The sequence below is a fragment of the Neodiprion pinetum genome, chromosome 2 (assembly GCF_021155775.2).
Source record: "Neodiprion pinetum isolate iyNeoPine1 chromosome 2, iyNeoPine1.2, whole genome shotgun sequence".
In the NCBI taxonomy this organism is placed as follows: Eukaryota; Metazoa; Arthropoda; class Insecta; order Hymenoptera; family Diprionidae; genus Neodiprion; species Neodiprion pinetum.
In genome coordinates, this window is record NC_060233.1 from 17,665,156 (window position 1) to 17,692,464 (window position 27,309).

Consider the following 27,309-nt stretch of genomic DNA (forward strand, 5'->3'; position numbering starts at 1 on the left):
AAGTTTGCTGCAATTATGAGCCGGATGTTTTTTCAACAGAATATTTTTTAGAAATAATTTACTACAGGCAAACAAAAGGAAATGTCCAGCTCCAAATTATACGACACTTTTTTCACAACTTGAACTATTTTCAATAAAATTTTCTAGTGAATCGAAAAGACCCTAAGGGCTATTCTTTTAATCGTAACTTTCTGTAAAATAGAATCATTTGGGACCCAAAAATATAAAAGACTTTTCACCAGATAGTAAGGAAAGAGATTCTGGCCAGACGTCGAATCCTCTGACCATCGGCCAAAACCCGTCCCGTTTCACCCGGAATATCCCGGATGTCCTTCTAGATAACGATTACCCCATGAAACGGTAAGGTAGCAATAAAACTAAATGAAACCATTCTGTATAAAGCGTCAAGATCTGTATGAAAGTGAAGTTGGTATCGAGCTACAAATCTTCTGTCAGCCACGTTGTTTCTCACATCTCCACTCATTTACATGCGAGTGCATGGCCCGAAAATTCAGGTTATTTCGATCAGCTTCCAAGAGTAGAAAGTTTTAAAATTTTGTCACCTCTCAAAATCATTTCAAGTTCCCTCTTACACTAGTGGCATATGTTAGATACATCAAGTGTCAAGTGTACAAGGTCAGATATTTTATAAACGTTTCTTCCCGTACGATCGTCTAATGGTACGTATAGCAATTCTCAGTAACCATTTCACTTGGATTCTATGCAACAACATGTGATGACGTGTGACTCAGTAAACATGTTTTTCTCAGCACGTGGAGAAGTTTCCACAGAAATTGTGCAGTAAATTTCATTTTAAACGACCACTCGGATCTCGTGTTGATGAGGACGTGGGAGAACGTTAACACAGTATCACAGCTTATACTTATCTAGAGTAAGAGAGGGATATTATTGACCCATTGATTTGACAGCAATGTGAGCTTATATAGTATTTACAAGCATGAAAAATGGAGTAACCCCAAAAACGATGACCAGAAATTCTCAGTATTTTCTTCATTTGATGAAGTGTGAAATTGGGAAGTATTGATTTTCATAATTGCAAAAACTCATTATGAGAGATAGCTTAGTCGATTTCACTCAAAATTTGATCACCCCTGATTATGAGTTAGGAAAAATCATATCGATTTCAATCAACGTCATTGAAATTCGGTCTCGAGACATCATATGAACGAAACATTCGTCACGTACCCATACGCGTACGCATGTAGCCTGGAATTAATCTGAAAATGGTTGAAGATGATTTATAGCCTTCAAATATCGTGATTTAGAGAGAACTTAACTCTTTATCTTGGGAGTGATAACATATAAAGTTGAAGTTCGTAACGGTAATATGACCATGAATTTTGAGGCAGAATTGTTAGTTTAGAAATTGAGAATTGATCGAAATTCAGGAGATTGAAATAACGCAAATCACATATATATTTAAACGCGTGTACCTAATGTACGTACATGGTCACCCACGAGTTCCAGGATGGCTGAATAACTTAAATACTTCGCATCGCAATAAAATTGTTGGGCACTAAAATTGTAGGATTTTCCCTTGTCTATCCAATCATGACCGCGGATTTGATCTTGACAATGATCTGCGAGGACATTTTAAATTCGAACCGATTTCTTAAAATAGAAATCCTAAGTTTTTTATCCCAGAAATAAGGAGAGCGGAAAATTCTAGCATCATACAGGATATTAAGTACTGCAAATTTCGACCTCTCAAGGTCATCTCAAGGCTGAACGCTACGTTCAGATCAAGGACGTGAGTTTCCCAAACATTCGGCTGCTCATCTCAACAATAGCAACAGCAGGAAGTAGTGTCTCTAGCCTTTGTTGGAATCCTGCGAGGTATTCAAAAACTTCAAGAACAGGTCCCGATCCCGACTAAAAGGACTTCCGTCCCTTTAACCCCGGTCCCAGCAAGGAGGAGGGACCTCAATGCATTCAATTATGAACCAGTGAACGTATGATTCCATCTACGAAGAAAGCGAAATTCATCCAGTTACTAATATTTTCGAGTTTACTCGGGATCAGCACCAAGCGCAGGTTAATTTCTTTCCTTAGTGTTGCCATGTTCAATTGTATGACGTTTTAGAAGGTCGGTGCTGCACTTGTCACGTCGACTCACTCGGGGGTCGATAACCTGATAGAATTTATAGCCTTTTCAAAATTGAACAGTAATGTCGATGTGCTCTCTCCGCAGATTTAAAACTCGCTCGGACTAAATCAGCTCTCCACGTCTACCGCAACTCATGCAGCGATGCCCCCGAAACCCTAGGATTTGAAACCCGACATGTATGACAGTTGATCTATTCGGAGTTTGTACGACAACGTCAATTCAATATGATACGCAAGGTTAGCGGCTGAAGCCCTTCGCAAAATGGGGTCACATTGGTACAGCTTATTTGACCGGCCCAGCCTTGATTGTTCTTGGATCACTTTCGGACTCTGATTCCAAAACTATCGACAAGATGTGTGCGGCCTTTAAGCTTAGGTTCGGGGACAAGCTTTTGACCAAACTTTATTTTACATAATCTGAAAATAGGTGTCAAGGCCCCAAGGAATATTTAGGCTCCATCGGAAATGATATCGGGCGTGTTGCCCGACACTCCCTTCCTGACTGTTCCGCAAAAGCTAGGGACCAATTAGCCCGAGCTAAATTCATAAACGCGGTTCGAAACCCGGAACTGCGTTATCATTTAAAATTGGCGGCCCCAACCTCTCTCCATCGGGCGATAATTAAAGGGTTGAAGCTAGAAGGCATGAACGAAGCTGATCTTGGTCCATGATGGCTTCACCGTTTGTGCCAAGCGGAACCTTTCGGAGATTCTTCTTTCCGTTCTACAATGAGTTAGCCGAGCTCAGATTTCCCGACACCAACAAAGAACAGCGATTTCTCTCGCCATGCAACTACAATAGATCAAACACCAAGCAAACTGCTCAGAATGTCAGTTTTACGATGCAAGGAGAAGTATCGCAACAAAGATTTTTAAACTTGAGCATCAATTAAGAACTGCAGAAAATTTACGGCGTGATAGTGCCAGGGTAGGTGATAGATACGTTTATTTCCTCTTTTGGGGAAGATTATTGTTGTGGTCGACAACTACTCCAGAAAAGCTCCACCCTCTCGTTGGTTGCTGCACTGCCCCACACGGTACGGCGATCATTAGCATAGGATCTAACCGACAGCGGCCGCGCTCTCTCCTTGCAGTATTCGACCTGCCGTTGTGGCATCCTTATCGTCTGGAAAGTAGGCCAAGTTACCACCAGTTTTTGCTCTCTGTTTTCCAACCAAACGCTGGATGTTATTGCAATTGGGCTCATTGTGCAGTATCTGAGAGGGGGTAGCTGCTACCCCTTTCATCCGCACACAAGCTTTTGACCTCTCTCCTTGGTATCTCTGACCACCATATCATTGTTAGGGATATGCGCGTTCTGAGTCTCAACCGAGCGTTCGACCTTGAGATTACCTTCAGAGATCAAAAGCTGCAATGCCTAATGTCGTATTTTTATTTGAATTTTCCACCCTCTTCATTTCCGAGGTCAAGAATATGGGGTCCCATTTAAAAAAATCGGCCTCTAAAGTCATTACACAATCGAATCCAAGAACATCAATGAATAGCTGAGGGAAAATCTTACAATCTTATTGCCCAACATTTTTTCCACGACTCGGAGTTTTTAAGTGATTCAGCCGTCCTGGAACTTATGGGACACCCTGTATAATGAATATGTGCAGGGGTTAATTTTTTCTTCTCAATTTCTTGTAACTATCTGTGTATGAAATATCGGAATCACCTCTGGCTTCAAGATGATAGAATGAACTCATTTTTACACAATAGTACGTCATGCTTCTTGCATTAAATTAATATAACGAAATGAAGTTAAAATATTGGAATGAGCTTTTATGTAAGCACATACGTTGCGTTGATGTCTCGTGTTTCGCATTGCTCGAGTGAAAGTCTCAATCCTGATGCTGAAATCTGTCCACTGAATATCAACGAGGCAACACAGAATATTGAATCAGAGAACTCTGGGGAAACTTCATATACAGTCGAGCAGCTAAGCCTTATTCAGCATTTCCAACTCACCTTGCGAGACCGGGTAAGCAAAAGAAAGTATGTTCCATCGGTTATTCGCATTGCATAACAATATCCCTGGATACGTATGCATTACTGTATTCGCATGGCAGACCTGCTGAAGCTGCCGAGAAGAAAAACAGGGGCTGGGGGAAGAAAATTAACAAGTCGAAAAAGGGGTCCGCTGACAATGAGATAGGGAAAAAGCTTCGTCCAAATGTTACTAAATCTACATCGGTTTGAATTGATTATACTCAAGGGAAAATATCATCCCAACCTTGCCTGCGAATGTTTGGAAAGCCGATTTCACAGACTTCCAACTTTTGATAATAATAGTCTACCTACAGAAGATGCTCGAAGTGATGACCCTCGACTTGTAAACAATTGTGAATTCGCTGATGAAAAGACCATTTAACTTCAGCCAACATTTATGGTGTAATTTCAGCACATGCTCGGTGTATTCTTTCTTTCATGCCGTCAGGCGTGGTAGATGCTACCGCCATTACGCGTTCTTTGACAAAACCCCATAAAAAGTAATCAAGTGATGTTAGGTTAGGTGAGGTTAGGTATCTTCTGTAGGCAGACACAAACCAAGGTTAATAAATCCTTTGAAAATAATTATTTTGCTTTGATTCGATTTTTCGACTATTTTCGTACTTGGCGTGCCTAGAATGACCTTGTGTTGTAAATTCTGAATTTCCCTCAAAGTCATTAATAATGACGTAAAAAAAAGTACATTGTTCCATTTAAATAGTGACGTTGACCTTGACGTAGCTTCTGCACCTCCACCGAAAAAAAAATAAGATGGTCCAGTACGACGGCCTTCTCGAACAATGTAACTTTCATCTGAAACTTTTTTGAGTAACATCAATAGTTTGAGTACTATTGCTCTGTCACACTTTAAATGCCCCACCCTGTATACTGTTTTTCCACGTTCAGCGATAGTTTACTCAGAGCCAGCTGTATTGATATGTCATTGAAGTAATTATTCATTTTTCGTTCTGCAACTTCCCAAGAGTCATAAGTTAGGGTAACCGCAGGATCATCAGCATACGATAATATCGTATCTTCAGATGTATCAATTACAAGACGGTTTACGTATAATATCAACAATAGTGGTCCTAGGATAGTTCCTTGCGGCACTCCCGTAGTTAAATTGAAATTCCTACTAATTTCAATTATTCGAACGTTTTATTGCCTGTTGTGTAGATAGTTCTTCAAAACTTTGTTTGCATTACCTCTAACTCCGTAACAATCTAATTTGTCCAATAAGACGTTATGGTTGACAGCGTCAAAGGCTTTAGCTAAATGAAGAAAATGATTTCTTGACCATGGTAAATTGTTGAGTGAATATTATTCTTGGATATGAAGGTCATAACAAAAACAATTTTTTTGTGTTAACGTTTCAGCCCGGATGGGGGCCCTCCTCGGAACAATTTATTTAAGAACATCTGTCACGAACAGAAAAACAAATTATGTAATACAGTTACTTATCACAAAATTAATATGTAGAAAGCTTCTGTGATAAAAAAAGGGGATTGTGCTAGTATAATTAAGGGAAATTACCTGATGATGAACTGGCACTTTCAATTTACGAAGAAAAAATACAATGAGTAGAAGTAATAAATAAACATAAGCGTCTTCGAAAAACTCAACATGTTTATTTTGAAAAATGTTATTTTTATTAAAAAAACACAACAACTGCGATGAGAAACTCCCAAGCATTCATCTTGATTGGTAAATTGAATAAAATCAAACAGACGACCATTTTTGAGACTGGCTCACTTTTGAACATGAGGATCGTCACGAGTGTAGTGGAAGGAGAACGACTTCAATCATTAGCAGAGCAAGCACAGAGTCAAAGGTTTAAATAGATGTAAGAAAATGATAGAAGGTAAAATCAAGAGCAAGCTCAGTCGATAATTAATAGTTATGTAGGATGTATCATAGAGGTGTAAATAGTACTCAGATGTTCAATATCTTATCTTCCGTTGACAGAATTGGGGTGTGCAACAATATAGCACATTTCTAACAATAGCCTTTTGTAATACATTCGTTCTACATCTAAAATGCTGGCTTGAGAATAATTAAATGTGTGATTAGATAATATAGATTAGCTAAATCTAAGAAAGTTTTTACTATAGGTTTACTTGTATCGAGACTCTCATAGATTTTGTTGGTGATAAAACTCAGTGCATCTTTAGTTCCTTTCTTTTTAATGAAACCAAATTGATTTGTGGCTAGAATTTTATTTTTGCAGATGAAGTCAAATACTATATTATATATTAGTTTTTCAAAGATTTCGGCTATATTAGATATCGGTCTATAGGTGGCAGGCACATCCTTTTAACTAGATTTATATATAGGTACTTCAGCTGCTTTCAGGTCTTTGGACGAATTCAATTTTTCTTTACATATATACATTAAAAAGGTGCGCTTGTACACATGTGATATAATTATAAATTATTTTCATCGTCTTTGTATTAATTTGATCAATTCCACCATTTTTTATTTTCACATTATTTATAATTTATTGTATTTCAAGAGTATTAATAGGTTTCAAAAATATTGTTTCTGGATTCATTTGCGGCATTTTCACTTCATTTTTATCTGGCGCTCGTATGTTCTTACTCAAATTAGCTCCTGTACAGCAAAAGTGTGTATTCATATAGTCTGCTATATCGCTAAACCGATCAATTGTATTGTTGCTTTCATTTACTAAGTGGTTGATACCATTGCCCCCAGTAACTTTTTATCCAATATTAAAGTTAATAAAATACCATAGTCGTTTTCCATTGTTGTTATTTTTTTCCATTGTTTCTTTATCATGCCTGAATTTGACATCCGTAATAATTTTATCTAATAGTTTGGTGTACTCCTATATTCAGCCTTTAGCCGTGAATTTTTAGGCAGTTTTTCCATCTGAGTTTCTCTTTCATTCGACATGAATTTATGATTGCTTTGGTAATCCATTCGGTTCTAGGTTTTTTTGTTCATTTTCCTACTCGTAGGCTTATATTTAGAATTTTCTAAACAATCTCGTATTTCTTTAATCAGTGAATCGTCGGTCGCCTCGTTAGGATCCTGAATTGACTTAATGTATACCCAATCTCTTAGACTTGCTACATGATGCAATTTTTGTTAATTATAATAGTAAGTTGTATCTTTTTTTTTATTTTAGTTTGAGGTTTATTTATCGAAATGAACACTGGATAATGATGTGTAATCGGAGTCATTAATCTAAAGGTTTTCGTGTGTATAGACTCTGATTTAATGAGTATATAGTCAATGCAGGTACCCTCGTTATTATTGTCGGATATTCTAGTTGTATTCATAAAACCAGGCAAATAGTTTTTTCCAGTAGATTGTTTAGAAATTTTTGACTGATAACGTTAAATTTAAATATGTTTATGTTGTAGTCACCTACTGTTAGGTGATTTTCACTATTTCTCTTATTATACATGCATATAGATGTATATAAGTTTTTAGGCTTGAGACAAAGTCTAGACTATGAAGATCGTGAGATCTATACATAGCTGCCGTTTCTAAATTATTGTTATTATTTAATTTGATGCAAGAGTTAAGAATCTCAAGTTTGCCAAAATCTATTGTTTCAGTTATTTCAGTTACTTTATTATCTATCTTATATATACAACATCATCTGCTCTATTTATATTTCTATTGTTATAATAAATTTCATAACTAGGTATATCAAAATATTGATAGTGGTCAAGATTCCAAGTTTCCGCACATACTTTTATGTACGGCTTGATCATCAAACTCTCAATAAGAACTCTGAGTTTAGAGTGATTAGCATTTAAACTACGCCTGTCGACATATAAAATCCAAGTTTCTTTTATATTAACGCCTTCGTTGAGAGTTTTAAGGTCAGTATAAAAAACTTCCTCTTGGATCATCTGACTTTGCATTTTTTTAACCAGATCAATGTGTTGCTCCATTATGAAAGACTACGGGGGACTGAGAGGCCTTGTTGTTGTTGTTGTATTCTTGTTGTTGGCACTGAAGGGGGTTGATGTACCGACCGTTGCCTGTCTCGATTGCTTGCTTCCTTCCATATTGCTAGAACAAGTGAGATTGGGTAATCCGTTAAGTCAATCACTTTTTTCGATTTATTTCTTAAAATTTCATATTTCGCCATATCATATGCAGTATGGTTTGTATTGTACTTAGTTTTATACCTAATGTTACTAAATTCGCAGGTTGCACATTTTATGGCGTTGCTGTTCCAGCGTTTCTCTAGATGCTCACCTGAGCATTCGAGACATTTCGATTCATTTTTACATTTTGAACCACTATCCCCAAATCTTCCACAGTTAAGGCACGGTTTGATATTTATTAAATCGTACACCTTGCAGCTTTGATATTCGACAAAGATTCTATTATTATTATCGCACATGATTCTCTCGTTTAGATATATATATATATATATATATATATATATATGTCGGGGTGAAGCCTCGGAAAGGCGGAGAGGATGAAGGATTTCCAATGTGTGGATTGTTCATTATAGAAAGCGCGATGATCTCAACACGTCCGGTCAATTCGCTTGCTTTTCCGTGACTGTCGATTTCATCCAAGCGTTGTTATAAACAATTCATTTGTTTGCTCTATATTCAAAGCATGTTGAATAACGCTTGACGCTTGATACGGCGGACTCATTCAAAGTTCAAGTTTCCAATTCACTTGATGATGCATCCTCTTTATTCTTCTCCGACACGGCCATCCTGACAAATCACATGTCCCCATGTGAAGTGATCTGCAAGAAATTCAATTCTCCAGCAGTAAAAGTTCGTTTTAAATGAATTCAATCTTACTTTAATCATTTATATTGAACAGAAAACTTAAATTTCAGTTCCAATCCCACATTTATTGACAAAGCAATTAATTTCGATACATATGGATAATTTTAAAGACTAAATACATTTTTTACATTTCGTTCACTTCCCTTGAGTGACCAACATTTCTATCACGTCCCTTGAGTGACCAACATTTCTATCACTTCCCTTGAATGACAAATGTTCTTGACCACTTCCCTTGAGTGGTCAATGTCTAATCACTTCCCTTGAGTGATTTTTCTGACACAACTGTTACATGAAGCTGCCCACCGCACACTCACGGTTTCATTGAAGAAATTCCGATTTCGACCGAGCTACGGCTACAAACTTTCATGTAAACAATTTTTCCAAAAGTAATCATGTATTTAGTTTACACTTCAAATATTTACACACTTAAATATTTCATTATTCAAAATTTTCTTTACACATTTCCAATTCTTCCGGAATGTTACCCTCTGGCATTTTTCGCATCCGGTCATGTGCGTATTTAAATGTACGATTGGAATTCAAAGCTTTCAAAAGATATCTGTTGCCCTCTAACACTTCAATAATTTTATACGGGCCTTTGTATTTTGCATCTAATTTTGTTTGATTTCTCTCTTCATTCTTTAAAAGAACAAATTCGTTTAAAGAAAATTTGATTACTTTTGCCTTTGTTCGGTCAAACCTTTCCTTCTCATATTCTGCATTTTTGTTAATATTCTCGATTGCAAGTGTTCTAATTTCAGATAAGTCCTCCACATACTCCTCCTCAGAAATAAACATGAGCTCAAGAGGTCTGGCGACTTTTCCTATCATTAATTCGAGAGGACTAGATTTTGTGACTCGGTTGATCGTGCAATTTAGTGCTAATTGTACATCAGGCAATGCATCCTGCCAAGACCGGTCGCCGGTTATTTCTACGGTAGTTAGCATGTTCTTTAGAGTGCTCATTACTCGCTCCACCTGACCATTTGCGCGCGAGCTTCCAGTTGCAATCAAGTGCAACTTAATATTGTGAGCCAAACAAAATTCTCTAAAATCACTATTCGCGAAACAACGACCCTGGTCCGCAATTACGCGAGTGGGAGAGCCAAATAGAGAAATACCAGATTTCAATGCTTTAATGCTATTGCTAGTATCAATATGCAATGTATGACGAAGAAGAACAAATTTGGTGAAAGAATCAATTAAAACGAAAACGTACTCTTTCTTATCATTTTTACCACTTAATTTGCCAGTAGCGTCAATGTGAATGGTATTCCAAGGAATTGCGACTTTAGGAATGGGATGCAATTCAGCCTGAATTTTTCCCGAATTTGTTTTGGAAATTTTACATGTCAAACAATTTTCAACGAATTTCCGAACATATCTTGACATTCCGTCAAACCAGAATGAATCATAAATTTTCTCAAGGGTCTTTTCCCATCCTAAATGTACCAATGCTTCATGGGTAGCGTTAATAACTGACCATCTGTACGCTCGTGGCAAAATAGGTAGAGATCGCGTTTTCCCGTGTCTTTGTATTTTACGAAAAAGAATTCCAGAGCGTAATTCGTAAGTTTTTGCTAATTCGTCATTCAACTTTTCTTCAGTTAAATTCTTAATTAATTTTGAAATTTCTTCAACACGTTGCTGTTCAGCAAAAAGCCATGTATTTGAGAGATTAGTTAAATTGACCTCTTTGTGCTCGGGTTTATTATAATTTTCTTTTATTGAATCTGGTAACGGATTTCTCGAAAAGAAGTCCGCATGACTCATTTTCTTTCCATTTCGGTATACTACATCGAAATCGAAAGCTTGAAGAAAAGCCCACCATCTATGCACTCTCGGAGTAAGATCTTTTTTTTTTCTCGAAGATTGCAGAGAGTTGCAATCTGTGACGACAAGAAATTTGCGTCCGTATAAAAAGTGTCGAAAATGTTTAACCGCGTTAACAACAGCAAGTGTTTCCAACTCGTACGAATGATATTTCGATTCAGCTGGTGAAGTACGTTTACTAAAATAAGCAATCACGCGCAATATATTTTCTTTTTTTTGCATTAGAATTGCCCCATAGCCCATCGAACTTGCATCAGTATGTAATTCAGTAAGACAATTCGGGTCAAATATTGTCAGTACTGGCTCATTGGTAAGTACTGAAATTATTTGTGTTCTAATATTCTCATGTAATTCTTTCCATTCAATGTTTCCTTTTGCTGCGGAAGTTAGCGCGTATAAAGGAGCCGCAATTTGAGAGAACCTTGGAATGAATTGACGGAAGTAAGATGCTAAACCAATGAATTGCCGTAATTGTGTTACCGTTTTAGGAGCGGGTAAAGATATTAAAGCTAAAATTTTCTTCTTATTTGGTCGGATTTCTCCGTTGCAAACTTCATAACCGAGATACTCTACTTTTTGTTTTAAGAAAGAGCATTTTTTGATGTTGAAAGTAAAGCCGATATCTATCAAAACTTTTAATACAAGCTTCAACCTCTCCAGGGCTTCGTCCTCATTGGATGCAACAATAAGAATATCATCCATGTAAATAATGACAACACTATTCGCCAATTCTCCCAAAGCCTTGTAAACGGCCCTCTGGAAAACAGATGGTGCATTTCGAAGCCCGAATGGCATGGACAGATATTCATACTGTCCATTGTGAGTAATGAAAGCTGTATATTCGATTGAATTTTCATGGATAGGGATCTGATGGAATCCAGATGCCATATCTAAGCTAGAAAAGTATTTCACCCCATGTAACCTATTTACTTGGTCAGAAATTAGTGGCAATGGGAATCTGTCAGGTACAGTATTATCGTTTAGTTCTCGATAATCTACACACATTCTGTCTGACCCGTCCTTTTTCTTCACGAGAAGGATAGGGCTAGCGAATGGAGATGAGCTTGGGCGAATTACGTTTGCAGCAAGTAACTCTTTGATTTTATTTTGAACTATTTTTTTGTTCATCGTGGCTCAATCTATATGGCGTCTATATACCGTCTTATTTGGATCTTTCAGGCGAATTTGCATTGGGTCCGTTTTAGCAGGTTGCTTTGGTGTACCGGTTATAAAATGCTCTCTAAATTCTTGTAAAATTGAGAGCAACCGTTCTTTTGACTCAAAAGAAATGTCAGTCTCAATTTTGTCAAAATTTACTTCGATTGATTCTCCAATTTTGCAAGCATCGACACGGATTTCACGCATTAATTTCAATTCGATAGAAGATAGAAGCACAGTCAAACCCTGACTCAAAATTTCACGACCAATCGAAATATCAATCCTCAAATAATGACTTGGCAGAACATGAAAAAGAATTTCTAGGGCAATGTCGTCAATGTTTACTTTGGTAAGAATTTGCAAAGTACTATGGACACTTGTTTGTCCAATTCCAGTCATAGCGACGATATTATCAAGTCTTTTCCCGGAGAACCTTGACGACACTGATTCTTTTATTAAAGAACATTCGGCTCCAGAATCAAAATTAAATGAAAACTGCTCACCTGCATGCCTCAAAATGCCAGAAGGCGAATTCACTTCACAAATATCCACTCGTCGTTCGATATTGGATCCGTTGAAGCGTCCTGACGATGGCTTCTTATTCATTCCAGGACATTGCGAAGAATAATGCCCAGGTTCCTTGCACTTGAAACAGGTTATAGGCTTCCTCGTGTCACTGCTTGTAGATGCATCTCTCTGCCACACATTTGATGCTGCATTTTTCTCTTTTCTTTGATAGCACACAGACGATTTATGCCCGATCTTTCCACAGGAGAAACATTTCAGAAGGCTGGTAGACGATTTTTTCTTTAAATCTTTTTGCTTCGTTGTGACGTTGTTCAGTGTGAAGTTCCGAGTTTTTCCTCTTCAAGTAATATACCGCCTTCAATTCTTTTTGTAATTTATTCCGTGTCTCAATTTCTTCCGTGAAAGCAAGGCGTTGAAGTCGTGGTTCAAATTGAGAAATGTGACTGAGGACGAAGGACACAGCAATCTGTTCCATAGAGAGATTCTTCCATCGGTTCATCAACGAGGTTATCACAGTGGCTGAATAAGCGGCGATACATTCTCCTTCCTTTGGCCTTCCTTGATTGATATTCATTAAGAAAGCAGCGAGGGTTTCCGGACATTCAAATCGTAGAGAAAATATTTCTTTAAATTCATTCCAATTTATTCCGGCAAATACGTTTTGGGTCAGCCAGAATAATGCCTCTCCTTTCATCGCACGGCTCAAAGCGTTCATGAGCGACGCTCCTTCTAACGGATGCTCCGACATACACATGTCTGCCGTACGAATCCAAGCTCGAGTATCGCTCACTTTTTCTGGGTCAAAGTCAGGTAACTCGATTTTCGTCTGAGAAGGTTTCTTCATTGCCTCAATAATCTGCATGAAATTATTTTGCTGCTGTTGCAAAAGCATTTGCCATTTTGCGTCGTCACGTCTCTCTTCTCGGTGAGAAGCAGATTCTGATCGGCGAGAAGCAGATTCTGGTCGGTGAGAAGCAGATTCTGATCGGCGAGAAGCAGATTCTGGTCGGTGAGAAGCAGATTCTGATCGGCGAGAAGCAGATTCTGGTCGGTGAGAAGCAGATTCTGATCGGCGAGAAGCAGATTCTGGTCGGTGAGAAGCAGATTCTGATCGGCGAGAAGCAGATTCTGGTCGGTGAGAAGCAGATTCTGATCCCACTTCTGATGTCGGGGTGAAGCCTCGGAAAGGCGGAGAGGATGAAGGATTTTCCAATGTGTGGATTGTTCATTATAGAAAGCGCGATGATCTCAACACGTCCGGTCAATTCGCTTGCTTTTCCGTGACTGTCGATTTCATCCAAGCGTTGTTATAAACAATTCATTTGTTTGTTCTATATTCAAAGCATGTTGAATAACGCTTGACGCTTGATACGGCGGACTCATTCAAAGTTCAAGTTTCCAATTCACTTGATGATGCATCCTCTTTATTCTTCTCCGACATATATATATATATATATGTGTAGCACTTGGCATTTATCAACAAAATTATTGAAATTTCTGCTATTTGTATCAGTTTCCATCTTTTATATTATTAATTTTACATGTTACATTATGTATGTTTCTTAGTACGACGCATACTTCGCGCCTGTTTTACCTGCATGAAATGACACGATATCAGAGAGGTTGGACAAAATAATGCATTGTTTATCAAGGGCGCAAAGACCTATTTTGCGAGTGTGCAATTTGCGGCACGAGCCGAAGAGAAGTCCGTAGTGCACACGATTTTTCTCTTAACACTTGCTCTGCAGAAATGCCTGTTGTCAGAACGTGTGAGCGGGCACAAAACAGGACTTTGCGCTCAAATGCGGGAAAGTAGTCTCTTTCAACCGCGTTTAGCGAGAAGATCTGCTTTGTGCCCACTCAAAAGTTATGAAAAGTGACATTTTGCGAGCATCTATCGACAAACAAAAATATCATCTGCACCAGAGAAGGAAGGTTTTGCATCATCGGCAGAGCTTACCTCTTCCTTGGTGCACATTGTACTGTTCTCTCACTGGAGGCTAATTAAAAGTATACCACAACAGTAACATTTTCATTTCTCATAATGTTCCCCCATGTTTCTACAGTATGTAGAGAAGTTTCTAGTAATTTCGTAGTGCGATAGACTACTGAATGTCACAGGGAAATCTGTTAAATGGAAGATGTTTCATTAAACCTCGGACACTGCGTCGCGATGACACGACTTTATCAACTTTCATTCGATTTTCTAGTTGTACAAGAGTAGCCTATCAGTTCAGCTCTTACAATGCATAGTGAGAGGACATAGAAAAAAGGCAAGGTTCTTCAGCGCAAACGGATTGTGGAACTGAAGGTAGTTGAATTGGAAGAAAAAGACTGCTCTTTGAGTTACTTCAGACGAAAAATAGACTCCTGAAAAGCTAGTTTTTTTCGCCGCTACAGGTATATATGGTATTCTTTCACAGCTGGTTTGTCAGAGATGGCTGCAGCACCTGCCGTTTTGATAGTGCTTTCTTACGCTTCGTATATCTGGCTTAATACAGCACCGGCTTATAGTAGTCTCAGGAGAAGCTCAGTGCAACTTAAGCTCCTTACAAAGTGTTTTTGGGCAAACTTGAATTGAGAACCGCGAATGCTTTTCGCCAACTTCAATCCAGTGGTTTTTACTCTGACGAACTGATGCTGACAATTCACCAATTGTGCAACAATGCGGATAACAAGACATTACATTGGTGTTTCTAATCGAACAATCTTAAATCAGTTAGCAGGTAAGTTGTATTATCCACTTGGAAATCAAATAGTACCAGAGTACACGTCATTTCGAAGTCGAGTACGGAGAATCACGGTGGGTCGACCCCAGTAACGCTTTCAGCTAATCGTGAAGGTATCATTCAGATGCAGAAAATTTGAAAAACAAGAAACACTTTATCTTAATAATGTTGTAATCAAATCTAATAATGAAATCAACAGTCAAGAATAAATCCCAACTGCTATGTCAATAAAACAAAAACATTTTTTGAAGTCGTTACTGCTCCAGTGCACTATAAATGGGATGGTATTAACTGCTCTTTGTTGTTGTTGTTTGTTTGTTTGTTTGTTTTATTTTTTTTCGATGTCAAAACTTACAAATGAGTTCACATTTTTTTTTATCGCTTCTTATGCCGGCACACGTATTGTTTGTGCACTTTTATACTTGGAATCCGAGTCTCACAATCAGCGAACGTTCAGAATATAATACCATGCAATACAAACACTCCGCAACTTCGTTGTCACTAAGGATTTCATTTTCTATGAACTCGGGTCTTTTCCTTCATTCTTTCTGATATTTACTTTGAGGCCTTACCCTTCTCCTGTCGCCATTCTCTCTTTGTTCTCGAGTAAGCAGCATGTTTCTGACTTCGTCTATTCTGCTTCGAACGCATATTTTCTGAAAAATATCCTGTGACCGACGTGAACCATATCTTTTGTCAGTTGCATTATCCAAAAAGAGAGCTAAAAACGTACTAAATTCAGTGAAATAAATATTGGCTACAAGAATAAAAGGTTTCGTTTTTCTTGGCTCAGTCGAAAATTTTCGGAATATTGAAACAGGACCCAAAACTTCTGCATAAACTACAATAATAGCGTGCGACAACAACTGCAACCTGATTAAACAATTTTGAATATTGTAAAACTGAAATCTTGACTGTTTGACAATCAGATGCAGCCAAATAGTCTTGGTAATTTGCTTTAGGGTAAGCTTCATTAATTTTTACTACATAATTTACAGCCAATTTTAAGAAGATCGTTAATGTTTCACTTATCCAAAACAGTCGATTCGTTGCAGTCAATTTTACCGCAGCTGTAGAAGAACCATTAGCTGTGCATTGTTTTTTCCTGCAGAGGCCATAAAATATTTTGCCATCCCAATCGCACGATCCTCTTGTAATATCGAATAAGAACATTTTGACACAGCACACAGAGGGCAGAAATCGCACAGGGATTGACACAATGCACACGCAGGGAACTCTCGTCTTAGTTTAATTTTTAAATAAAATTAAAAATTAGACCTGAACGACCTTTCAGGCCTGACATGACCAAATAGCCTCTATAAAAGAGAACAAAAAAAAGAATGAGGAAATACTCGTTTAACGCTTAGAACGCGTGGCGTTCGAGCACAAACTGGAGAGAAGGCCCGCTGTAGAAAGATGCCAGTAATAGAATCTTGCACGAAGTGCGTTGCAGGTGTCATAAAATGTTCATCTACTTTTTGAGGTTGGAAATTTTCTTCTCAATCAATATTACGGAAATAAGGTCTGGTGAGGTCCTGATGGGGAAATCTATTTAGGGCTCTATTTAGAAAGGCGTCGCAGTCCCGATCAAGGGCTGAACGATCTTTCCTGGATCAAAAACTATTTTCGAATCCTGATATTAAATTCATCTAGTCTGACACTACTGGCACTTCAGACGAGCTAGTTCAAGAATAATAAAAGAAGTTTGTCTTGTGTAACAGAGACAGATGATTGCTTCTGTAGCCATGTGATGGAAAGTAGCATCGAAAAAATCATGTTCAACATCAATGAAAGTAAATTAGGGAATTCATCGAAACGATAAAACTGCAATAACATAACCTCGTTAAGTAAATAATGATCTAAAGTTTTGTACTGACGTGAAGGGTGCTATGAAAGAAAAAGTAGCTGGTATTGCGTTCATAATAATTTTTATTGAGTTTAATAAAAAGATTATATCATTTTGAAATTGCTATATGGACAATGCATTGATAGTTATCCGAAATTTTTTAGACAACCCAAATTTTTCTGATATTATTTTCAACCATCCAGGAATCAATAAAAATCTTCGACCGTCGCTGAAATTCAATAGACAATCCACAAAATATTTTGTTTGTCATTGAGTATGACTGAAAGTTGTTACACATCACTCCGAGGCACTTTAATTCGCAGCAGGTTCACCCAAACTAAACTTATTTAGTCTGAAATGGATTGATAACTTAGTTTACCAAAACTGGGTCAACTAATAGTCAATCAATACCGATGGTTCGTTAAAGTTATGTACCCGCATATCAAACTCATCCTTTGATTCAGAATTCAACAGTAATAGTGGTAAACGTTAATCGAATGCATCATTTTCGTCAAAGTTTGGAAGCTTGAGCTGTATATTAAGGTGGACACTTCTTGGCCCACGAATGTTTATGCAATTAAATTTTACGTAATCATGAAAATTTGCGTTAGCACGCGCGCAAACGTGTGGCAATCATTCGCGGTCACAGTGGACAATTATCAATCACAAGTCAATTAAAATATAAAATTTCTTTTACACGGAGGGAACAAATTTTCCTACGAATCAGTAGGTCATTCAATCCGAGGTAGCCTTGTCAGTTACGGTTTTAATTATGCCGCTTATCGAGTGGTATAAGGACGTATGCGCCGTTATACGACCCTTTACCACGCGTAAAGGCAAAACTGTGTATTTTTTCCCCTTTGCATTTACGCGAAAAACATGAACATACATTCTGAAACGTTGAACTTGGATCGTTGAAATGGATCAATTAACAGTAAAAGGTCGTAAGTACTGTCGGTTATGCCCTTTCATCATGAACTTTATGAAACATAATCACCTTCACTAATGGTGTATGGTTGCTTGTGCTCGTATACGACCTTATACCGTTACGTCCAATATTATTTTTTGAGAGAATAAAAAATTTGTAAGATTTTGCCCTAAATCGACGAATTCTTACGTTTCACAAGTTTTCAAAGCGTGTGCGAAAAAAATTGGTGGGTACGACTTCATACCGTTAAGTGCGATAATTTTTTTTTTAGAAAGTGAAAAATTTCAAAAATTCATTCTGACATCGCTAAATCTTCAAGTCTTAAAAGTTTTTGCGTTGCTTACAAAAAAAATCCATGATCCATGATACATATAATCCTTCAACCCTATGAACTAAATACTCAATGTTGAGAAGCACAATAAAGGTGAAGCATAAAATCAACGTAGAAAATATTTCTCAGTGACATTCCTAAAACAAAATAGCAAGGGTTACGAAGAAAAAAATCGAAAGTTTTAACTTCAGATGACACAAAAAATAAATTACAATTTTGCAGAGAGCCCCTCTAAAAAACTGACGTCACATTTCCCAATAATTTGGATTTGTGGGAAATATGATCTCATATTTCCCGCAAATGCGTTTCAAAGTAAAATCTGGCACTTTCGTTCCGCTTTTGAGGATGAAAAAATCAAATTTATGGTTGAGTCGGGAATAAATGTATTTTTTGTTTGGTAGATTGTAATGAAATTGGATTCAAGATGCACTATGATTCTTTTCCGTAAGAAAAAAAAAAACAAAAAGATTCGTGTCCCATCAAATCCCTTTTGCTGTCTTATGAATGATTTTACGAACAAGTGAAATGTGAGGTGGATATTTACCCTAGTCTGGGGCGAAAAGGTGAAAAAAATGAATGCGTCGTTCTACGGCTGAGCAACCCAACCGACAAACGATATCCGGTCGTAAGGACCGCAGTATAGAAGTATAATTTGAGACAAATTATAATTGCATTTGACATGCTGCAGATGACTGGCTGGTCTGAGTTAAGACGTCGAACACTTTTCAAGAAATATATTTCGAATCAACTCAAAAGTTTACCTAAAATTATTATCACGACAGTGGAGAAGATCCCTTAAGGCAGATCATTTAGAAAATATAATCATCAATCACAGTTCCACGGTACTTGAGAATTGAATCATACTCTACTATAGATACGCGGAAAAATGGAACAATAAATGAGAGGTAGGCGAGTCTTCTGGGAATCCAACTGCTGATCAAAACATACAATAATGCTCGACGATGGGTTCCCCGTGACTCACATTTTTTTTCGGGACCAAAACTGGAACGAGTTTCTTTTCTAAACGAATCTCATACGCCAATGACCAGCGATGCATGGAACTGGAAAAACAAACCATACTTCGGCAACTTTTGTTGCTCGTGGAAGTTGCAACGTTGATCACAGACACACAAAATTTGTGCAGAAAGGAAACTCGTTCGGTTTTAATCTTAAGAAAAAAAGTAAACCACGTCTAGACGAGATAATTCTTCAAATCGCTAGCAAACGATGTATAATACTTTGGCGAGTGAATTTCTTCGTAAGTGATTTTCAGTAAGTAGAATAATCCCGTAATAGCTATATTGAAGCTGCTTCGTAAGCTCACTTGGTAACAGACATCTTCAGTGGAAGAAACTTTTCAGAAGAACGAAACAAAAAGCTCAGGATATTTCTTTCCACGGTTGTCGCTAAAATAAAAAAGATATCAAGTCTTTGAGAATTTTGCTAGCGCTAATTCAGCAGCTGTCCGTTTGAAATTCGTCTGAAATTGTTTAAGGGACTTATACAAAATCACTTGTGCACTAGACCGACTCTGGAAAAGATCTTTATCGAGCTTCCTTACTTTAAAAGTGATATTTGACACCTAAAATTATTCTTGCCCAAATCGAGCCCTGTACGTTAGGATTAATAGGTGCTACATCGCGTGTGAGTATTAATTATTTCATTGACACAGGAACAATCGATATCTTTTAATTATACCTCAATAATTTCGTTTAAAAACTATAAATTGTGCATTGATGCAATAATTTGGGGGGGGGGGGCATTCGATCTAATAAAGCATATAAATGTGAAACGTATAATATGCTAATTGTTACGAATTTACGGCAGAATGGAATTCGTTCATTTGAAAATGGCTCCACCGTTGCTCTCAAAATAAAAAGTACACACGATCTGACCTATCTGATCAAGGACTGTACTATGATAAGACATTGAGTTTCACTTTTTTCCAATCATAATTGTAAATTCAGTCAGAAACATTGTCCGTTACTCCTTACTCAACCAAAATGCTATTATCCGGAAGGCTTTTGCGAAACGTGAGACTGACAACGAGAGTGTGGCGTGCATATAATGCACCACATCTAAGGAATATGCCCACAATACGAATCTGGAATGTTCTAATAAATCAATGTGTAAGAGTCTGGACATCACACGTATAGGTTCACACAGATACGTGTGGTGTCGATCATCGTGAGGCTGCGAGAATGGTCAGTCGGTCAGTAATCGTTAAATCATCCAAATCTATGTAATGACCGTATAAGACCCAAGACCGAATTTTTAATTATTTATTTATTTGTTTTTCTATTGTAACATTTGCGAACCCTGTTGGGAAAGTGACGAAATTCTGAAACCGATGATCAGATTGATTAAAATAAACAATACATAAGGACTGACGATTCAATAGAGCGGAAAAACATTTACTTTTATCGTACGACGCCTCCAAAAGATAAGCGTTATTTTTAAGTATTTATTATTATTTTATTTTATTTCATCCTCCATCACGATTCCTGACCAATTTTTATCTGTCTCACCATTCATATTATTATAAAATGTCCTTCTCTATAATGCATTTATAGTACTTGGCTTGGCAAAACAAGAAATTCGTTACAAATGTGATAATCAAGCCCATAGAAGCTTATATAGAAGCATCTAGAATAAGAAGAATACTTCAAGTTAGTAGAAGGTAGTAGAAGATCCTCGACGGCGATCACTTTTCTCGTCGCGCATCTTTTCCAAAAACAAATACTTATTGCTCGAAACAAGAAGCAATAATAATTATCGGATAAAACCATTTGCGCCATAGATAAAGCTAATCCAAAGTCTACCAACTTCCACATAATTAACTGATATCTCGATTCTGATTTAGTCATAAAAAATACATTGAAAACAAAAGACCATTCCAGATACACATTTACTAATTCAGGAGATCCGAAAATCTGTGTGATGCACCATATAAGTGAGGCAGTCTGGAACTCCTCAGATCAGTAACGCATGATCTATTCCGCGAATAGTCGATCCAGTGAAAGAATCTTATCCTGAATTTTTAAAGTGATAATAATGATAAATAATTCAGAATATTTGGATAAAATAATAATTTCGAGGTTTAGTACATTGACTTAAATTAATTAATAGAGCAAAGTGTTCATTTCATTAATTAGCCTGAATAACCATTTTGTATATTTCTTCTATATTTTCTTCATTTCCTATGTTCTGTCTACTTTCCATATTTCTTTGATTTTCTTCGTTCTCTTTATCTTCTGTGTAAATACTTCTTTCATTTCTATTTGTGTCAAATAAATTATTAGTAAAGTGTAATTATTATATCAGTATTAGTGTCATTGCTTCATTGCACCTTTTAAGGATTAACCCTCCAATTGCTAAGATTATATATTGTAGTTATAAGTCAATTATTACTAACATATCTGTGCCTTCGTGTTTACTTTCACACTCAAGCCGATATCGATTTATTGTAAACGCTCCGCCTAGGCCATTACAATAGTCATAATTTTTCAGGTGTCTGAAGGATATGTTGTAAACCGCAGTTACTCCAAACCAAAAAGTGAGCAGAGCACATGGTACAAGATGGTTTGAAACCAAACAAATTTATTGATACTCGATAAAGTATCATCACTTCTTTACATCAGGCTTACGTGTAAAACACATCGCCAGAGGATAATCAAATAAATATCTCTATGTCACGAGTCTGGGGATGAGGATTTCAGAAACGTAAAAGGATTCTGTGGAAGCTAATGCGTAAAATTTGGTTATATATTTCAGGCTTTCCAACCTCCATCCCCGTGGAACACTCTCCAAAAGAATTAAGAATAAAAGGACATCTTTGAATTTATGTTTTGGTTCGTTTTTGCTTAGAGCTTTGCGCTGCGCGAGGCAGGATATCCAGAGGAACCTGCCAGTAGACTGCAACGATGCACGAGAAACTAGTGCCATCGTTAAAGTGTCAGCCCCCACGGAAACAGTCGTGGCTACACCTCGCATCTGTTGAACATTTTATTGAACTCGGTAGGATGAGCCGAGAACAGAAAGGGAGAGGGAGGAGGATAGCTCGTGTCAGAAGTCACAGGACGAAGTAATCTTCCCGGACGCGTACGCTTGACACACCAGGAGCATCCAACGTGTCTGATACCCGACACTGCAGTCTCGACAACGCAGCCAACGTTTGCGCGACACATTTACGGGCATCTGAACCCTTGGCTTTTCTTGTCGTCGGTGGAATCTCGCAAGAGAGGAATACGCAGAAAAAGTACACGTCTGTACCTTAGGGAATCTTCTCTGGCTGTAGGAGTTTTGCTTTTCATTTCATACGGTGTGGTTAACATCTACGGTGATCTGAAAACCTGTCAACATTGCAGTAACGGCACGCGGAGAATAAGAAAAATCAAAATCCCATTTCCTAGAGGCATGGTGGCACGTAGATAGATTCCCTAGCGTCTCGGTTGGTCGGTGCTGTACTAGTACAGCATTTCATCTGGAATCGGTTTACATATTCTTTCAAACTTGTAGACTCGAATTTACTTTGATATTTTTCAAGCACAAGCCATACGAACTTTAGTTACGATTTCATAAACTAGCTATAGCTAATTTCGCTTCTGTCACCTTTAGCCTCTTGCCTCGCCAGATCTCTTACCGAATGAAAAAAAATTTAATGGTAAACTTCTGCAACACTGTTATACCTTGGATTACGTTGACCCTAATACGTATCATCCATTTGTAACCGCAAACGAAGTTTCAAAATTCATTCTGGTTATGTTTTTTTGGCGCGCATTGCAATGCTTTATTCATCCAAAATCAGAGCTATGACGATCGACGTCATATGAAAAGTTGTCATCGCGTGTTTTGGGACCAAGCAGACCGTGTACTAGCTGACGAGTATTCCGATCACCCATGTTACATTTTTCTCTGTAAGACATCTGGGGCTCGTGTTAAAATAGCTGAACCATGGGTGGACCGACGCGGACGGTTGAACGGAACAACAAACCGTGAAGCCGGTATGCCTAGCATTGCATGTATGACGAATGAACTCGGTGCAATATCATAACTCCAGTATCATCAGTTGTGCCAGTTTCCCATTATGGGTTGAGGGCTAACCTCAATTATTAGTGACATGCACACGCACATTATTGTTCGTATTTCCGAACATGAGAAGGAATGATTTCACATCAACTACAGTAATCATGGTAATCATGATACCATGATCGTAATAAGCATAACGAGGACGCTGTATGTAACTGGTAAACCCTTGAAAAAGTGTGCGAGGCACAAGAAAATCGCGATAATGTTTTTCTGAACGTTTCACACGAAATCAGAGAATACTTTTGAGACATGTGTAGTTGATATTGTGTGCTAGGTTACCATAAAAAATACCATATGCAGTAAACTCTAAAAATATAGAGTATTTACAAACATGAACAAGACGTGGATAGAACGAAAGCTCACAATTAGTTTGCTTTAGGTTCTTTGTCCAGTGATGAGCATAATAAAAAGTTTCAACCCAACTCTGAAGAATTTTCATGTCATCCACGGAGAATAAAAATTCATCTAACCAGCTACATATTATATTAAGTCAAAGCTGAATTGTTCAAGCAAATCATCCGCTTTTTAAATCAAGCATGGTAAATTGGGTATCAAGGTAGCAAAGCTGGTCTTTTTATGCTAAGTTTGGGTTTGCGATATGATTGGTAGTTGAGCCAGTGCGCTAACTAAGAACGAATATTGCAAATACGCGAGGCATAAAGAGACTTCACCTCCGTGGCGCACACTATACTTTACGTAACGAGAATACGGTTTACAGGTTGTTTTTATTGCGAACGTAGGAAAAAATACCTACAAACCATACTTGCTTAATGTACAAGAATCAGTTGGAATACGACATTTGAACCATTTCATTCAATCACAGATTTGATTGAACGAATCAATCAATACAATTACGATATTTTATAATTTAACTGAATCGTACAGTCGCCACAGTTATTTTTTTTTCGTAATATTTGAAACTATACCGGAAACATAATTATTCTTTTCTAGATGAAAATTTAATTTTAAAAAGTCTATAAAATTATAAACAAGAGCGGGAATTACACCTATCTTTTTCAACTACATTAGCTGCGCTTTTTCGACTAAAAACATACTTAAATTAAAGGGACAGTCACCAATATATTTTTCAAGGTACATATTGGAATTGTTGACAAAAACCACCCATTAAAAAGAAAACCTGATCAGTTAAAATTCTTTAATAAATTCTTGAAATGTTTATCGACTAGAATGGAAGTCCTTTCTGAAACGGTTAACTTTAGATAAATCGGTTACACCAATGCGATATTCGCTTGGTTGAAAAATTCGAATTGCTTCCTTATTATCTGCATACGACTATTTGGAATAATCAAAATATTCATGACAAATTTGCATGTCAAGATGAAATCCATATTATATCATTGTGTATTTGTATATGGCTGCCAAATAATTGGAACAAGATGATCAAGTTTCATAAGGGGTTGATTCACGTAGTAAATAGAAGTGTGCGGTTGTATGAAAATGGGTAGGTAGTATGAGCATTATATCTCGTTTTTATTCCGTTCAGAGTTCGTACCTTTCCAGAAAATAAAAAATGCCTCTTCTTCAATCTACAGCTGATTATGAGTAGTTTGCGTCTGAGTAATGTGTTCGGTAAGTTACAATCACCGTATGGGACAAATTTAAATTTTGGTTTCGACTACTAACGTTATGTGTCATAATCGTGGGGTCTTCTGAACTAATTACTTGGTTTCTTTGAACATATCCTTGCAGATTCCCAGAACTCAAAGACTTTTTGCACCAACCGTTTAATCGTTTGAATTGAAATGCCATACGGTATAATAAATCTACAGTTTCTGTCGAGTCAATCGAATATGAAATTAGAGATACTTTTTCTTGTTTGATTCAAGTGTACCATGTGATCATTGGTACTGCTTTGTGTATCCCGAGTTTGACCACAAGATTCAGTCAATTCAACCAAATTCTCACTTAGCGGCCGGTGATTCTTTTGTTTAGATGAGACAAAAGATGTTTCGTTGGCTTAGCTAATTCTTCTGTTCAGTGTAATTGTTGCTGTAAGAACATTGCCAATCCAGAAAGCGAGGACATATACATGGAAGAACGGGCGAAACCGACGTGAACGGTCTTTCGAAGAAACCATTTAAATATATTGCAAAACTTGAATGACAAGCACTGAGAAAAAAAAAAACAAATTGCTAGCTGTTACACAGCTCCAATAAATGTCAGAGAACTTGCAAATTCTATGAATAAAACTATATTTGCTTATAGAAATCCATTTCAACCCAGAAAAGAATATACTGTTTGAAAAATGGACGTAATTTTTCTTCTTAATGTTCGTTGAACATTATCTATCATCTGTCCATAAAACTGTACAGGTATAATTCATTTGATAGCAGGCTACGGTTACAACTTTCACAGTGTTCTTCCAAGCTGATTACACATTACAGTTTCCAGTGTTATTTTTGTAGAAAAAATCATCTTGACATCGTGCCCATAAAAGAATGAAAAATATCGGTTTTTAATTTTCACGCACCTTTAGAAAAAATCTGAAAAAATCACAGAAAATTACACAATACCAGACGTTCAAGATGTCGAAAAGAGAAGGTGGTCACTTGCTAGAATCCACCGGAAATCAACAATCTAAATGTTCAAGAATTTTGAGACGCTCGAGTCTGCTACCGAAAAAATCCTTGACATGTGTACAGGTGTCTGCTAGATTTGTGATCTTTTTCATAATTTTCGAAGTTAAAATGACGGATTTAACGCGAATCGACTGAAAATCGAGTTATCTTGCGATAATTTCGAGCAAAATGGAGTTAGAAGGCTAAAATTTGGTATGGGTCAATCAATCATCGATAGAAAACAAAAGGTCACTTGCAGAATCTATTCGTAGCGGGGGCACTTTTAGCATGCTTACCCGGCTATGCCTTTAATATACGAGAGTTTTTTCGGTCGCTGAATACGCATCCGAACTCAAAATTTAAAAGTTTAAGATGGCGGATCCAATACGGCGGACCATATCCCACAAAATCACTCGATTTCGGTAAAATTCAATACTCAAGGACTTTTGTGGTCGCTGATTACGAGTCTGAACTCGATATCACCAAATTTAAAATGTCAGATGTGATATGGTGGACCAAAATCCCCAAAGTTGTTTGATGTTATCATATTGGATCCGCCATTTGAAATTTTCAAACTTTGAGTTCAGCTTCGTAATCAGCGACTCAAGAAAGCCCCCCGTACCAAATTTTATCGAAATCTGTTTGGCGAATTTAATATGCTCCGAAACGGATTAACTGGGGAAATCCACCCTCTTAATCCACGTGTGTTAGAGTTAAGATAAAAAAAACAGATAAAAATGCAAAAATATGGGAATTATTTCTGAATTATTCGAAACCGATTTGGAGGGTGAAACGGTCGAAATTGAAAAATGACCCATTTAAGACCCACCCTGGCATACCATACCCAGATTTGGAAGATTGTAACTTGGACATTAAAAATTCTAAAACACAAAATGAGTCCTTACTGATGCTTTATTCAAATCTTGTGAATCAACAACAGTGAATCTTGAAAATTTCAATGCATCGAGTAGATGTACCTATCTGATTGAATTTGCTTTAAAACTACTCCTGTGCCAGGAACTCGCGGGTTGATCACAATGGAACGTGTAACTAGAGCCGATCGAGCATATAATGGTGAGCGAATCCCTGCACCCACTATATGCCAGAAGCGGTAAACCGAACCGAAACCTCGTTTCACAGGGGAAGGGAAAGGTGCAAGTAGAGAGCAGAATCAGGGAGTCGGACACATTTTCGAATCGGTGGATCTATACATGCGATCCCTGACAGATTACATTTCCCCACCCTTGTATGTTCCCTCGAATATATCACGTGCATGAAATCATACGGGTCATTCCATATCGTAATTACAATTTTAAAAAAGTCGTGTGAAATATCTTTTTTCTTATATAGAATATGAAAAGAATTGACGCGTATTTTTTAA

At 37.4% G+C, this 27,309-nt stretch overlaps 1 protein-coding gene across 5 annotated transcripts in view; it reads left to right on the forward strand.

Moving 5' to 3' along the window:
- LOC124212453 (zwei Ig domain protein zig-8) overlaps positions 1–27,309 on the forward strand; it is a 508,955-nt gene that overhangs the window by 271,534 nt on the left and 210,112 nt on the right. The gene's annotated exons all lie outside the window — the stretch shown is intronic.